The sequence below is a fragment of the Crocodylus porosus genome, unplaced genomic scaffold, assembly GCF_001723895.1.
Source record: "Crocodylus porosus isolate Cpor-Errol unplaced genomic scaffold, CroPor_comp1, whole genome shotgun sequence".
In the NCBI taxonomy this organism is placed as follows: Eukaryota; Metazoa; Chordata; order Crocodylia; family Crocodylidae; genus Crocodylus; species Crocodylus porosus.
Window position 1 is genome coordinate 16,088,779 of NW_017728927.1, and position 15,188 is coordinate 16,103,966.

Genomic DNA, 15,188 nt, shown 5'->3' on the forward strand with positions numbered 1-15,188 from the left:
CCCCTAAGGCTGGGGCCACCTCTCCGTGGAGTGCTTTCTTGTGGTTTCCCCACACACTAAAGTACATACAGTTTATTTACACAGTTTATTATTTACAAAACAGACAACATGTGAATGAGGTTAATAGTAGAATAGGATATCAATAATCTAATTGTCAAAGGCAGATATCAATGAACTAAAACACTCCATACAAATTGAATCAAAGACACCCTCAGTTCAACTCCGCAGCTTACACCATTAGACTCCAGTGAATTTCAGCAGGAGCACACAGGGTGAACACTAGGGCTATGCAAAGCTTCAGCTGCTGATGCAATTCAGAGGAGATCTGGCCTGATTCAGTCCCCGAATCTCCAAATCCAAATCAAATCAGGGGACCAATTAAAAGGTCTGAATTGATTCAAGGCTCACTGAATCGATTCAGAAAAGATTCAGAGAGCTTCGGTGATCCAGGCAGTCCCTGCCGACTGCAGCAGGGAGCTGGACCCGCACTCTGATCTGGTAAGTAGGAGGCAAGGGAGGGGAAGCCTGGAGAAGGGGGGAGCAGACCCCATCCCCTGACCGCTCCCCCAGCTCCCCTGACTCCCGCCCACTCCACCAGCCTCAAGCCCTACGGCTGCCCACCTTCCCCAGCTCCCAATGCTTTAAAGAAAACCCCACTTACCAGGTGCTTTCTGGCAGAAGGGGTGATCCCCACTGCCTCCCAATGCCCCATACTGCATGGGGGGCTCTGTCATGAGTCCCCCAACCCCCCCACTCTTTCAGCCCCCCCATGGCTGCCCCACCTGCCCCAGCTCCGGCCCTTTAAGAAAAATGAACCCAAAAAAGCCCCAGCCTCACCAGATCCTGCAGCAGCCTCAGGGCTTCTGGGGGCTAGTGCAGAGCCTCCCACACAACGTGGGATAGAAGGGGGGCAGCGGGGATCATCCCCCTGTGGGGCAGGAACCATTGAGTATGAGCTTTTGTTGTTTTTTGTTGTTTTTTTTTTAAGGGCTAGGAGCTGGGTGCATGGGGAGGGGGCTGGGAGAGTGGGAAAGGTTGGGGGGCTCATGGCAGAACCCCCCACATGGCATGGGGCAGTGGGGGGCAGCAGGAATTGCCCCCCACCCGGCAGCACCCAGTGAGTTGTTTTTTTTTTTTTCAAAGAGCCAGGAGCTGGTGTGGGTGGGGCAGCCATTGCCAGGGCTAGGAGAGTGGGCAGGGGATGGGGCCTGTGTGATTCAGAGATTCAGCTGGTTCGGCAGCAGCTGAATTGATTTGGGACAGTGACTTAAATCACCAAATCGAATCACTGTCTCCTGAATCAGCCAAATCCAAATCCGAATCTGAAGGGAATAATAGCTGCCTTGCACATGCCTAGTGAACACAAAAATCAGCTCTCCTTCACACTGGCAACACAATAACCATGGCTGGTGCTGCCGCTCCAGAAAGTCCAGCTCTCTGCTAGAGCCTACATGGACAAGAGAACCTCTCCTCTGTTCCAGCTGTCTGTGGTATCCCCAAAAGCACCTTTCGCCAGTTCCCAGACATAGCCCCTTGTGCTGATAACTGAAGCAACCCTGGGTTTATCAACCCCCAGCCCCAGGCTGTTTCTCACTTAACCCTCCCCAGATCAACACCCTGACCTCCTAAGAAAGTCAACCATACCACCCTTTTTTCCTCCACACGGGTCCCTTCGCCTCAGAGGGAAAAAGGATACCAGGTCTTCTCCCCATCACTAAGGGCAGGTTCACTTCACAGGCAGGCTGCAGGGAGGTCCCTCCCCAAGCGCTGTGGTCCCCGGGCTCCTTCCCTTCTCAGAGCCTGGCTGAGTCCCCGGGCCTGGGTTCCCTCCCCTCTCCTGCCTTAGGAGCCAATCAAATACATGCATATGCTCTTCCAAGCAACAACTTTCTCCAACTTCCTGCAAACTTTCCTCCTCAGCCTTTGTAGGGATCCTGAGCCCTGCTGCAAATCCAGCAGCAGCTGTTACATAAATAAATAAATAAAAATCCAAATTTTTCAGCTTCCAAAGTTTTGATTTTCCAGCAGATGATTTCCATGGGTTTTTTTACCATTTAATTAAAAAACCAATTTTCCTTCAAGAAACATTAACACAGAAAATCTCAACACCAGAGCAGACCCTGAGCATTGTCAGCTTCTCCCACACTGGTGTTCAAAATGTTCTTCCTATTCCCAAGTCATCACAAACATTTATCACAAATACTGTACATCACATTCTCCCATGATCTCTTCTTAACTTTCTAGCAAAGTAATAGGTTTTAAAAGCCAGGTTTCATTCAATAAGCAGTCCAGATCCTTTCCCTTTTGACTCCATTACAAGCAGGTTCAAATCTTGACTCTTGGGGAGGTCGGAGGCTGCGGCAGCAGCAGTGGCAGTGGTTGTGGTGGCGGCAGCAGCAGCAGCAAGAAGCCACAGGGCAGCCCAGGCATGGGCTCTGGGTGGCTGCAGCAAAAAGCACTCAGCAGCAATGAGAGGGAGAGGCCGCTTTTCCCCCATACTAAACAGCAGTTTATGCCCAGCTGCCATGGGGCGTGGGCTCTCGTCTCTTATGGGAGGCGCCCCTGAAGCCCCCCCCCCATAATTTGAACCCTTATTACAAGCAGAGCCTTTTCACTTATGCCATTTAGACAGCAAATTGAGAAGTTTATAACCAGATATTGAAAGCAATTAGCCTTCTGATTAAATTTTATTTGGAATTCAAAAGTAGGTAAAGTATGGTTAATTTCCATGTGCATACAAGTAAAATTGATCTGCATAGAGAGATGGGCTCTGAAACGTTCTTCCCAAGGGGAAAGATGAAAGCCATGTTGTCTGGGACTAAGCATGAAAGAATCAAGTGGCCTGAAGAGGTTGAAAGGGCAGATCTTTTCACCTCCAGCTTCTATAATCTGTCAAACAGCCTGTTGTCTTAGCCTCCCAATCACTGTCACTTGCATTATTTTCATTCAGACAACTGTCCCCTCAGAACTGGTCTAAGATGCCCAGTCCCTGACTAGTGACATTGAGTTACATGAGTTTTATTACCCTACTCCAAACACCCGAGGTAGCCCGTCTCCCATTACAGCGTGCTCCCTCTACTTAATAAGTAAAAGCAAGAATCACTGTAAATAAATCTTTGAAGTGGAAGGTTGAGTTTTAGATCCCCGGAGTCATTATTTTATGCAGTCTTAGCAAATGCGTTTGTGTGTTGAGGCATTTCATTGTTTCTTTTGATGTTTTATCACATCTGTCTGGGGCAATGTTGGTTCCAGCCATGAAATGCAAATTTAGATACAGCACTGTTGCTGCCAAAATAAAAACTGAACATGCAGCACATATAAATGAACATGTTGCTAGGACTTTAGGAAAGGATTGGCGGTGATGATTGAAGAAAAGCATACAAGTCTATAGAGCTGTGCTCAACAATACAATTTTGGCAGTTTTTTAGTAGCCTCAAACTATTTTGTTTTCCCCCCAAAACACTGGATGGAAGTTTATGCTCATAAAACCATATGCTAAGAACACAGAGAGAACGAGCAGAGCCACGATCAATACTTTTAAGCTGCGAAGACAGAAGCACAAGATAAAAATCTCACGTCGGTGGGCAGAGAAGAATATGCTGAAAATCCTTTGGACACTCTGACACTGAATAAGAGACTGTCTTCTGCCATAGATCTGGCATCTCCAATGATTTGTAGATTTTAAGGGCAGAAGGGACTGTACCAGTAGTTTCATTCTAGTCTGACATCCCCTAAAACACAGCATGTAAAATGTCTTCCAGTCACCCCTGTATTCAGCCCAGTAACTTAGGCTTGATTAGCATAGCTTCCAGAAAAGTATACAAGCTTGAGCTGAAGAACTCAAAGTAGGAAAAATCCACCACTTCCTTTGGTAATTAGCCCCAGTGGTTAACTACCCTCAGAGTTACATTTTCCTGGTTTCTCATTTGAATTTGTCCGGGTTTAAATTCCACTTGTTGGTTCCGGTTTTGCTTTTCAGTAGCTAGTATTTTCCTTTTGTGAGGGCACTTCAAAAAAAAAAAAAAGCCAGTCTAGCCGTTCCATCCTTTTGCTTATTAAAGCAAACGCTACAGAGAGCAACTCAGCGCTCTGATCGGTAGGAAAAGTACTATTAGAGCATCTAGGGTGGACATCAGAGCAGAGCTAGCAACACTGGAGCATGCTAATTCTAGACAATGGAGACTAATGCAAAGCACTCTTTTCGTGAAACAAAAACACAGAAGTGATGTGGATGAGGGCTGAAAAGGCGGGGGGGAGGAAGAGTGTACCATTATATAGGAAGAGAAAATACAGTGAAACAACTGCTTACTCTGGAGAAGGCTGTTCAAAGCCAGAGGAAAGAGTTGCATTTCAACTGTAAGGTAGGACCAAACTCTCACGAGTGGGGATTCTGGAAATAAGAGAATGAAATAGGACACAGTGTGGTATGAATGGCGTTTCAAGGTGGAGATACACATCTTCCTCATAATAATGAGAAAGACTTGAGAAAGATGGTAAGGCAAATGTGTTCATAATTGGCACTGGGTTCGAAACCGTTTTCCTATCTTCTACAAATTAAAAACTGAGATCCCTAAAGGTTTCACCTCTTTTTTAGGACAAAAGTGACGGCTTGCAAACTTATTTTTGGAGGGGAGGGCAGTTTTACACTGTCCCATTCATTCTTACACTAAGCATCACGTTGGGACCTTAACTCACTTGGTTACAGCTTAAAACCACCCCTCACCCTTGGGCGCGATTCGGAAAAGGGCTTATTTTTGATGTCAGTAATCCCTACTGACCACCTGGCTAGGCATCATCAGCTGGCAATTTACCATTAGCCTCACTGCAGAAGTGGATTATTCTACTAAGAAAAGAAAGATGAATACTGCAAAAAAGAATAAATTAAAATGATGTGAAAGCAGATAAAACGTTCATGCAAAATGAGGGGAAAGGAAACAGAGCACAGGGATAGCAACATATCACTCCTTTGCATACTGCTAATATGGAGAAGGAAAAAGGAAAATCCCTGGTTTGGGAGGGAGCAGGAACTTGGTAAGTGGATGGGCACACAACGGAGGTACACCGGGGATGAAGTAGATGAACTATTAAACAAATGCTCCCTAATGCATGTTCATATACCAGAAGATACTTAAATGTCCGTCCAAAATGGCTTCAGAATCAATGAGACAGTGTTTAACAAAATTACAATACCTCAAAGCCATTAGGTGAGTGGAACTAAATAGATTTTGCTAAAAGTAGTCCAAAAGAGGAGACAGCTTTCTAGCAGAGTAATGGCAACAAACTGAAGTGATACTCCAAAGAAAGGGCTATCAAAATAGAGGCTCCATTTTTCTACATAGCAGATTAAATGGTAATGACAATAAAATAACTTTTTGTGAATGATGTGGGAGAGGAGAGTGGGTGCATAATAGTCCTGTTTGCTAGTCAGGCTATTGGCTTTTAAAGGGGCCATATTTATATACCCCAATATGAGTATCTTCCAAAAAGAAGCGGCAATTAGAGATATGGACAACCAGTATCAAGGTCCTATTAAACCAGGTGCTCTAGGAACTTAATTTAAGACAGTCACTGCTTCAAAGAGTTTGCAGTTTAAGGGCAACTCACAATAGGTCTTTACAGACCTGAAGGGAGGGGTGAGAAAAGGTTACGTGAACAGCGGGAACACAGTTGTATGTAAATTTGGAGTCTAGAAGAACTTGGTCCAACTTCTTTTGAAGCCAAAAGAAAGACATCCATTGATTTCAATGGGCTTTGGATCAGGCTGTAAATTTACAAAGTGCTTTGAAGATGAGAAGTGTTATATGAGCACTCAGAATTATCATCAATGGAAGAAATATGATACTTGAGTGTCTTTTTAACTTGTTTGAGAAGGTTATAAGATCAATAAGAACAGTTTCAGTGCATAGGAGGCAATTTAATTGGATTTTTTGGGAATACTTTAGAAAGATAGCCTCTGATTTCATACAAGGGAAAAGCCAATGGTATTTGAAAAAGTAATGGACTGCTTGTTAGAGGATTTTGTGTCACACTAGGATTATTTCTAGCCAGATCTGGCAAAGAACTGAGCTAGAAGTACATGAATCTCAGTTAGATTGGGTGTTTCCCATGTTTGGCAGGGTTGCCCATTTAATCATAACATTGTAAATTCCCCCCTAATGAATTAGGGCTGAAATAAATGAATTTCCTGTGGCTAGAAGACATGTCAAACCAACATATGGAGGTCCACTGACATTAAGATCAGAAGGGGTCATTATGATCATCTAGTCTGACCTTCTGTGGCCTGTCTGATGCGGAAGTCTACTACGTAATATATGCTGAGTATTTAAGACAAGAGATGTCTAGGTCATTTCTCTCAGCACAGTGCAGTCTGACCCACCAGAACAGATCAGTCCCATTCAAACAGTCTTAGCTGCACACAACACTAGGTATGAACAAACATCTGGCTAATTTTCAGTATCCTCATACCATCGCAAATCTATTTTTCCTTGCCACGTAGGATAAAAACACATACACATCTTTATTCTCCCTGGAAACTTTAATCAAACCCCACTGTTTCTAACTTTATGTTTTAAAATATATCCAAACTTCTAAACTAGGTAGGGTCAGGCCAGATGTAAAACAAGGTCCCAAATCGGAAACCTGATCTTTTCAAGCTTTTGGCAAAAGTGTAGTAACCCCTAGAAAATTACCCTTTCTGATGTAAAACAAACCGTCAAGCCCCCATGCTAATTTCAGGATTTAGATCATTTGGTTTTAAGGTGTATAGCTCTTCCCTAGGATGCCAAGCCCAAAATTGGCAAATTTAGTGTTGGAGGGAATTTCTCCCCTTATCAGATGGGCAGGGACAGTTTGCCTTCCCCTGGAGAGTAGACCTTGATCCTCTTCCCAGCATCCTCTGAGTACACACTAACCAATGACTTCTCTGTCGTTACAGTGACAGAGCATTGGCAGTGCTGTCATCTTCCCCTGTTTTTTTTTTTTTTACTTATAGCATATCATAGGGTGTTTTTTGGCATCCTTGCTTTTGTGCCATGTAGTTGAGTGGGGAAGGTTTGAAATGGGGTTTTGCAGGAACCCTCGGTGAATGGTTGCATGTAAATACAAGGGCAGTCCCTATAACTCTGTGACCTATATTCCAATCCAGTCCTTTCCATGCCTAGGTTGCTAAATAATGATACAGTCTAGGCATGCAACTCAAACAAACATGGTTGAAACAGGGGTGATCCTACCTTAACCAGGGGAAGTTGACTAAATGACCTCTGGAAGTCCATCGCAGCCCAATTTTTCTATGACTTCTGCACAGCAGACAAACTTTCAGAGAGGAAACAGCCTGCTAACTGAATCTGGCCATCTTTTAGACCGGCGGTGGGCAAAATGTGGCCCACCATACCATTCTATCCGGCCCCCCCAATATTAAGAAAATTAATATTTATCTGCCCCTGGCTGCCTGTCATGTGGCCCTCGATGGCTTGCCAAAACTCAGTCAGCAGCACCGCGCCCGAAATAATTACCTGCCCCTGTTTTAGACAATGGTCAGGGGTCCCTGATCAACGCCAACGCTTTGAACATGTCTAGGACCTTCTTCCCAGTCCTGGCTATACTGATTCCTTGTCAATTATGTTGCAAGCTGAAATCATTATCATGCTCTAAACAGGTTGAGAGTGAACATGCTAGGACCACCAGGATGGCATAGTTACGTCATAAGGGCGACTTAGTCTGGACCCCCAAACCCATCCGCAACATTTACATAAACATGGCTGGTTAGAAGGTGAAATGTTTTGAAAGTTTTAAAGGAGTAAGTTTCTGCCTACACAACTCTACAGCAAATCGCAGCATAGTTTTCTGTCAAACATTGCTCCATCAGTGAGCAGCTGCAGAAAGATGATGTTTACCAGGATTTCTCTCTCGGGTGAATACTTCCACACAGCACAAACGGAGTGAGGATTGATAAGAGTGATGAGTATGTAGCACCTTCTTCCAAGGTCCCTCCTCAATATGGAGCTAATTGCACATCCCACAGATTCTCCGTATGCTTTTACGTTTTTTTATATAAAAAAGCAATTAAGACTGCAGTCACACTGTATGTTTTCATTTCTGCTAATTTGTCTAAGTTAAATTACCTGTTATGTAGTTGGCTAGGAAATAATTTTGACACTATAAAACATGCAAAATAACTACAGAAATTTGGATGATAATTGCAGAAACCATCACTCTGTGTGTCTAGAATGTAGAGTCACTTAAACCAAGGGAAGTAAAAATGGTTGAGCTAAAACTTGCCCAAAAACTCTTCCTGCTCAGTGAAGCACCGACTAGCTAACTCATTTCCTTGTGTTTTAGCCATGTTTGATACAAAATAACTAGGCAGTGCCATTTAATTTTAAATCAACATAAAATATCTTCCTCAGAATGAAAATGCTGTGCCGATAGGAGCCATGTTCCTAGGTACAAGCAGAATGATTACTAGTTTGATGCTAAAAATGGAGTAAGTGGCTTTATCGTGGTTTATAGGAAGGAGGTGACTAGAACATGGAAGTCTCCTGCCAATGTGTAAAACATTGACATGGCAAGCATGTGGCAAGATGTTGGACTAGACTCGATGATTATCATGCAGCCTTCTGCTCTTTTAAAAACTTTATATGATGCAGGGTTGCCCACAAGGGGTTAGTTGAATGGTGAAGAGGAAGTAAATAGGGATTTATTGTTTACTATCTCCCACACGACAAGAACAAGGGGTCACAAAATAAAACCAGGAGACGGTTTAAAACTAACCAAAGGGAGTCCTTTTTCACAGAGCGTGTAATTAGTGTGGGACTCTTTCCTGCCAGATGTTGTGGAAGTGAACAGCTTAGCTCGATTCAAAAAGGGATTAAACAAATTCTTAGAGGAAAGGGGCATCAGTAGCTGTTGAGCGTGGGACGTAGGGGTACAGCCTCTGAACCAAACTTCCTAGCCCTTAAATGCTGGAGGCTGCAAGTTGGAGAGGACCAATGGAAAAAACCATGGTCAGATCCCGTTCATTCTCCCTTTCAGTATCCACTCTCTGATACCGTGTGACACAAGAGACTGAGCAAGATGGACCTAGGGTCTGATGCAGTAAATGGCAGTTCTTATGTTCTTAACATGTAGTTTGAGGCCCCCTGGACTCTCACCCAGCCACTGCTCTCCCCATTGCTTTGGCTGCAGCAGATGCACCTTATTTGCTCTGGGTTCCCCTTCCCTCTGGCTTTTGCTTCCTGCCCCACTCCAATGTGGGGAGCAGGGCAGGGGCAGCATGGTACAGCCCACAGTGCTGGGGAAGCCCATGGCATAGGACACTGACCCAATGCCACACAGCGGAGGTGCCAGTGCCCAGGGGGCTGAAGGTGGGGCTGGGACACCAGGACCCACACGCCTGGTGCATGGGGAGGAAAAAAGCATCAAAATGTCTGGTGCAAATGCGGGGAGTGCCCACATGCCTGGTTTAAGGGGGTGGGCAGGAGGGCAGAAGCACCCATATGCCTGGAGCAGTAAGGAGTGGGGAGCACCCACATGCCCACGGAGCAGGGGGTAGGGAACGCCTTGGGGGGAAGGGGAGCTGTGGCCTGTGTTGGTACAGCACCCATGGCATGTGGCTCTCAGCCACTAAGAAACTGGACAGCCATCTTGTAGAATATGTAGAAGCCATGTTGTCAAAAGGATCAGCATTTTCCATTCAAGGGCGCAATATAGGTCTTTGGGGGGGAAAAACACCCTTTCAGGTATAGATAAACAATTCCTATTTGTAATCCATGGAGTTACATGCTTGTGGCTTAGGCCCATGTGTCTCCGTCCCTAGCTGAAATCATCAAGCATTGTGCAGAAAGTTAAGTACGACTCAAGAGTTAGTAATCACCACCTCACCTCCATGTAGAGCAGGGTGCAAATTAAGGGGGAGCTTGGGGGGCTGAGCCCCTCCCCCAGGAATGAGAACCCCCTATAAGTTTTGAAAATCATAACCTGAGGGGGTCTCTGATCAGATTGCTCCTTCCAATGAACCAGTTTAATTTTTTTTGCAGACCACACCCCAAGAGTCAAAGTGTAATTTGAATCCTGATGTAGATCACGGGATGAAATTCTACATGTGCTGTAATAATGGTGACTGCTGTCCCGTGAGAGCACGGCAGAGGTGTCAGAGCTATGGGACACATGCTACACATCCAGATCGCAGGGCATCTGCCAAACCTAGAGTGTTTTGTAAAGCCTCTTTCCACTGCACCAGTGGGTTGCAGAGTCCTTCCTATGCCCACCACACCAACTATATACAGCTGCACGGCAGTTGTGCAACACACTCTAAACATCTGCTGTGGGACACCCTTATAGCCACTCTGTGATGCAGGCTCAGACTGAGCCACATACAGGTGCAGTTGTGTTTCAGAGACATGCAAAATGTAGTGTACGCTCAGACAAGTAATTCAGCACACTGAGGCTTCACATCCTTGCTTTGTACAACCTACCTCATGTAGGCTCTTAAAAATTAGTTATTATAATTCATTATTTGACTCAGCTCTCATACAAAACTTTATCATGACTCATAACCCCAGAAAATAAATGGCTTGCCCCAGAACAGAAGATAGTTATTTCGTAGACTTAAATATGTACACACACCCACACACTTATTTTCTCACAAACAACATGCAGCCTTTTTTCTGAAAACCAGCTGCTAGAAACTGCTGTGCACATTACATGTGAGAAATATGGTAAGAGCAAGTTCTGCCTACCTGGGCAAAAGCCAAAGTAAAATCTGCTGCTACTCAGTTACTTACTACAAAAAAATAGTCTTTTTCATTCTGCCTTTCAAAAACAAGCTATTTTATTCTGGGGTGTGTTGTATGTGAGAAAATACAGTCTATACACACACAGACAGGAATACTACACTGTCCCTCCCTGCATGTACAGTACAGCTTGTCACATCACCAAGACCATTCTGGGTAGACCGCATTCCTAGTGTACTTTGATATCAAAACTCTAATACTTCTCTGTCATTCTGGCTCCTTTTCTAACAATCTCTACTACTGCTTCTCCACCTCTCCTGTGCTATTCATACAACAGTCATACATGGGGAATTTGTAGTATGCCTGGGATACTAAAATCCCCCTACATTAGTTTTCAACATAGTGAGGGAGCCAGACAGACACAGATGAGCGCTAGCGAGGATGAGAGAATATTCCTGTCCCAATATTCCTGTCTGAAGATAGGATATTCCAGTTCTCTGAGTGAAGTTTAAAGGACCTTATTGCAGAAAAGTAACCTTCAAAGATGGAGACTATAGTATACTGTCATGACTTTACCAAATTCCCTTCTTTGTGGTTGCTCTAACTACATTAGTGCTTCTTTATACAAGTCCGTTTTCCTCACGTCGTTCCCAGTGAACCCTCTTTTCAAACACTCGTCTGACTTAGCCCTCTTTCACCACTGCCCTTTAACTGTAATATATGATGGCAGGAACCACAGTCAATAAAAGACCTGAAGCCCATGCCTTATATTTTATAACTGCAAGGAGAAGGCAAGCTGCTCCCCTCCATTACTTAAAAATATAATAGACTGGGATAACGACACGAAGCAGAAAAAGATCCTAGAAACAAGTTGTGTACTATACCTTCATTCTCCTTGTGCCAAAGTGGCTTAGTTAAAGTCAATTATAAGAAAGCATATTGTGGGTAATGTGTCCCAAAATGGGTCATTACAAGTGACTTGTTTTACTGCAGAAATAGATGCACCCTGGAAGACAAAAAGAATGAAGCAGGCAGTAACATGCCGGGCTTTTTATCTGTGCATACGTGGGTATGTGATTCCTACAAAATGTTCTTCCCCCACTCGTCCGTGCATGAACAGTACGTATAATCCTTTTTTGGGGGTAAGTTCACAGTAGTGTTTCATTAAGGCTAGGAACAGATATTGCATATGTCCCTGGTGCTGGTGTTTGTCCCAGAACAGAAATATCCCCAGGCTGGTGTGCACACATATCACCCTTCTAAGCAGGATTTACTGAGCAGCTGAATTCAGGCCATTTTTCTGCCATTGATTCAAGGATGCAATCCCAGGATAACCATTCAGACATACTTTGCCATTTCCTGGGATAAACAGTTGGTACTTCTTATCCCATAATCCTCTTTAGGATTTATCCAGGGGCAATGGACATGGATGTCTGAACTATTACACGCTGTCCTAGAATAAAACTGTTTATCCCAGGATAATTGCAATGCCTGTTTGTAGCCTAAGAAGCATCCATAAATACAAAACAAATAGGACAATACATGTTGCAGACTGACAGAGATGGAAGCCTGTAACGAGGTCCACTGCAGCTATGCAAAGGAGTTGTGTTAGTCAGGGGTGTGAAGACTGCAGCTCTAAAGTTACTACAGCCCATGGGAAAGGTTTCCATGCTGTGACAGACAGCCTGAGAATCCTAAATGAACTAAAGCTCTGCACTACTTTCCCCTAAAGCTTAAAGGTTATTTTTAATGTTTTCTCCATGGTATTTTTTGACAGAAAACAATATTAAGTATTTTTGTCTCTCATCAAAATGCAATTTTGATTTAAAAAAAAAAAAAATCAGCAAATAGTCTCTGTCATCTCTCGTGATTAGCAACCTGTCCCCAGCCTCAAATCTCAAAACTGGCCAATTCCAACAACACAGAAGCTAGTACAATATAGAGGAAAAATTAGATGAAAACAAAATGAATTCTCTGTATAACTTGCCTAGACAAACTCCCCCAAAATGGAGACCATTTCCCATCCTGGTGCTATAGGAGAGTCAGCATTTTGTTACATTTCCCCGATAGGCATCATGTCAGACACACAGTCACTGGTTTCAGGTGTTTCCCATCCTCCTCCCCCTTTGGTTTACTGTTATTTTGATCTCTCCTCCGTGACCTGACCCACAAAAGCATTAGGCTTCCAGAAGGTGATAGGTCTGCATAAAAAGTATGTGCACAAAGTGTAGTCAGGACTGCAATCATTGCTTCCATTCCAGTTTTATTCTGTACCATCTTAATATATTAAACTTCTTTCCAAAGCACCTGCCTCCTGAATCTTCCCAAATTATTTTTACATATATCCTCCACTCTCGGTACTGTCCACTTTTGCATCACAGTGCTTAGGGTGCTGGCTCCTACCCTGGGGGTCTTTAAGAGGAGGCTAGATGTACACCTTGCTGGGGTCGTTTGACCCCAGAACTCTTTCCTGCCATGGCAGGGGGTCGGACTCGATGATCTGCTCAGGTCCCTTCCGACCCGACCAACTATGAAACTATGAAACAGATCATCAGGTCCGCCCCCTGCCCCAGGCAGGAACAGGTGCCGAGGTCATATCACCCCAGCCACATATCTGTCCAGCCTCCTCTTGAAGACCCCCAAGGTAAAAAAGAGCTCCACCTCACTTGGGAGCCCACTCCAAAGCCTGGCAACCCTCGCTGTAAAGTAATGTCTCTGGATGTCTGGCCTGAACCATCTCTCTAACAATTTGTGGCCATTATTCCTAGTAAATAGAAGTGCCCAGGGGAACAAAGCCTCCCAATTCTTGGTGGTCCCCCCTGGTGAGTTTGCAAAGGGCCACCAGGTCCCCTCTCAGCCTTCTCTTGTGGAGGCTGAACAGGTTTAGGCCCTTTAGCCTCTCTTCATAGGGCCTGCCCCGCTGCCCCTTGACTATGTGAGTGGCCCTCCTCTGGACCCTCTCTCCATGCTGTCCACATCCCTCCTGAAGTGCGGCGCCCAGAACTGGACACAGTGCTCCAGCTGCGGCCTGACCAGTGCCGCATAGAGGGGGAGTATCACTTCCTTGGACTGCTTGAGATGCATCTGTGGATGCACGACAAGGTGCGGCTAGCCTTACTGTTATTCTTACTTCACAATGTTGTCCACTAATTCTCCTGGCTCTGTTAACCAGAATCCAATTTACTATCTGCATCCTACTTAAAATTATGGCGACACTGCTCAATTGTAACATTACTTTTACTTTGCATCAGATGAGAGTTGATGCCAGAGTTGCTCTTACCAGTCACAAACACGTTTGTGTGGAAGTCAAATACGAGAGGGAACTAACACAGCCAGGGAAGCTGAGGCTTTTTATCCAGTCAGCTTCACGAAACACCTTCATTGCCCCCATCGGTCTGTACCCATCTGCTGTCTCACGTCTCCTACTTAGATGCATCCTCTTTGGGACAGGGACTGCGTTCGTGCTTAGACTGCCCCGAGAAGTACAATAAGATCCAAGTTGTCAACTACAGCTTCAAGGCAGAACAATGATTAATGCACGGCTGGATTAATGCATAGGCAAACTAGGCAGATGCCTAGGGCCCTAAGTGAAGAAGAGGCCCCGTTATGCATATTTTAAATATTATAATTATCGAGTGGGAAAAAAAAAGTAATATAAAATTTTCATCTCCAGCTGGGGGCCCGCTAAGGGTTAACCTGGCCCTGGATTAACGAGCTAACTCTATGCAGCTGATCACAAAAAGGCAACTTGTTCTTGGTCTATGAATACCTGTATCAGGAAGAGACATCTGACAAGAGTTATTTAAGCTGGCAGGAAAAGACATAACCAGAGCCAATAACTGGACAAAGCTAGACCAATTTAGACTAGGAATGAGGTGAAAAGAAGGCATCTGACCACTGGAAACAATTTGTCTGGAGACGTGGCTCCATTCCTTGCAATCTCCTTTTTAGAAGATATGCTATCCCTCAAACAGGATCTAGGGGCTTGACACAGAAATGAGCAGCTGAGGCTCTTTGGCGTCTATTATGCAGGCGGTTTGATTAATTGATAAGACTGCTCCCTTCTGACCTTTAAATCTGAGAATGGAAGTGAAGGAGGGAAAAATTCAGAAGATGCCCAGGTCCTGCAGCATCCTCTTACTCTTGAGAGAGGTATAAGACAACAGGCAATATATATACGGAAATGAGCTGTTTTTCCCTAATATTTGACACATACTTAAAACAGTGCATTTAGCGTTAAGAGGAAGGTGGCAAGTTGACAACCCCAGTAGCTGGCATCCTTTTTTTTTTTAATCCACAGAACAGGTACAGCCAGCACACAGGCTTTCTTGCACTGCTCCTCCTACGTTCTTCACCCTGGCTTGGATGGACTATTGTCAAGGGTGAGAGAAGTCCATATTTAATAACTGTTTGTCCCTTGCCCCCTCGCTGGGGCTGCCAGCAAAGGTTTCATACGAT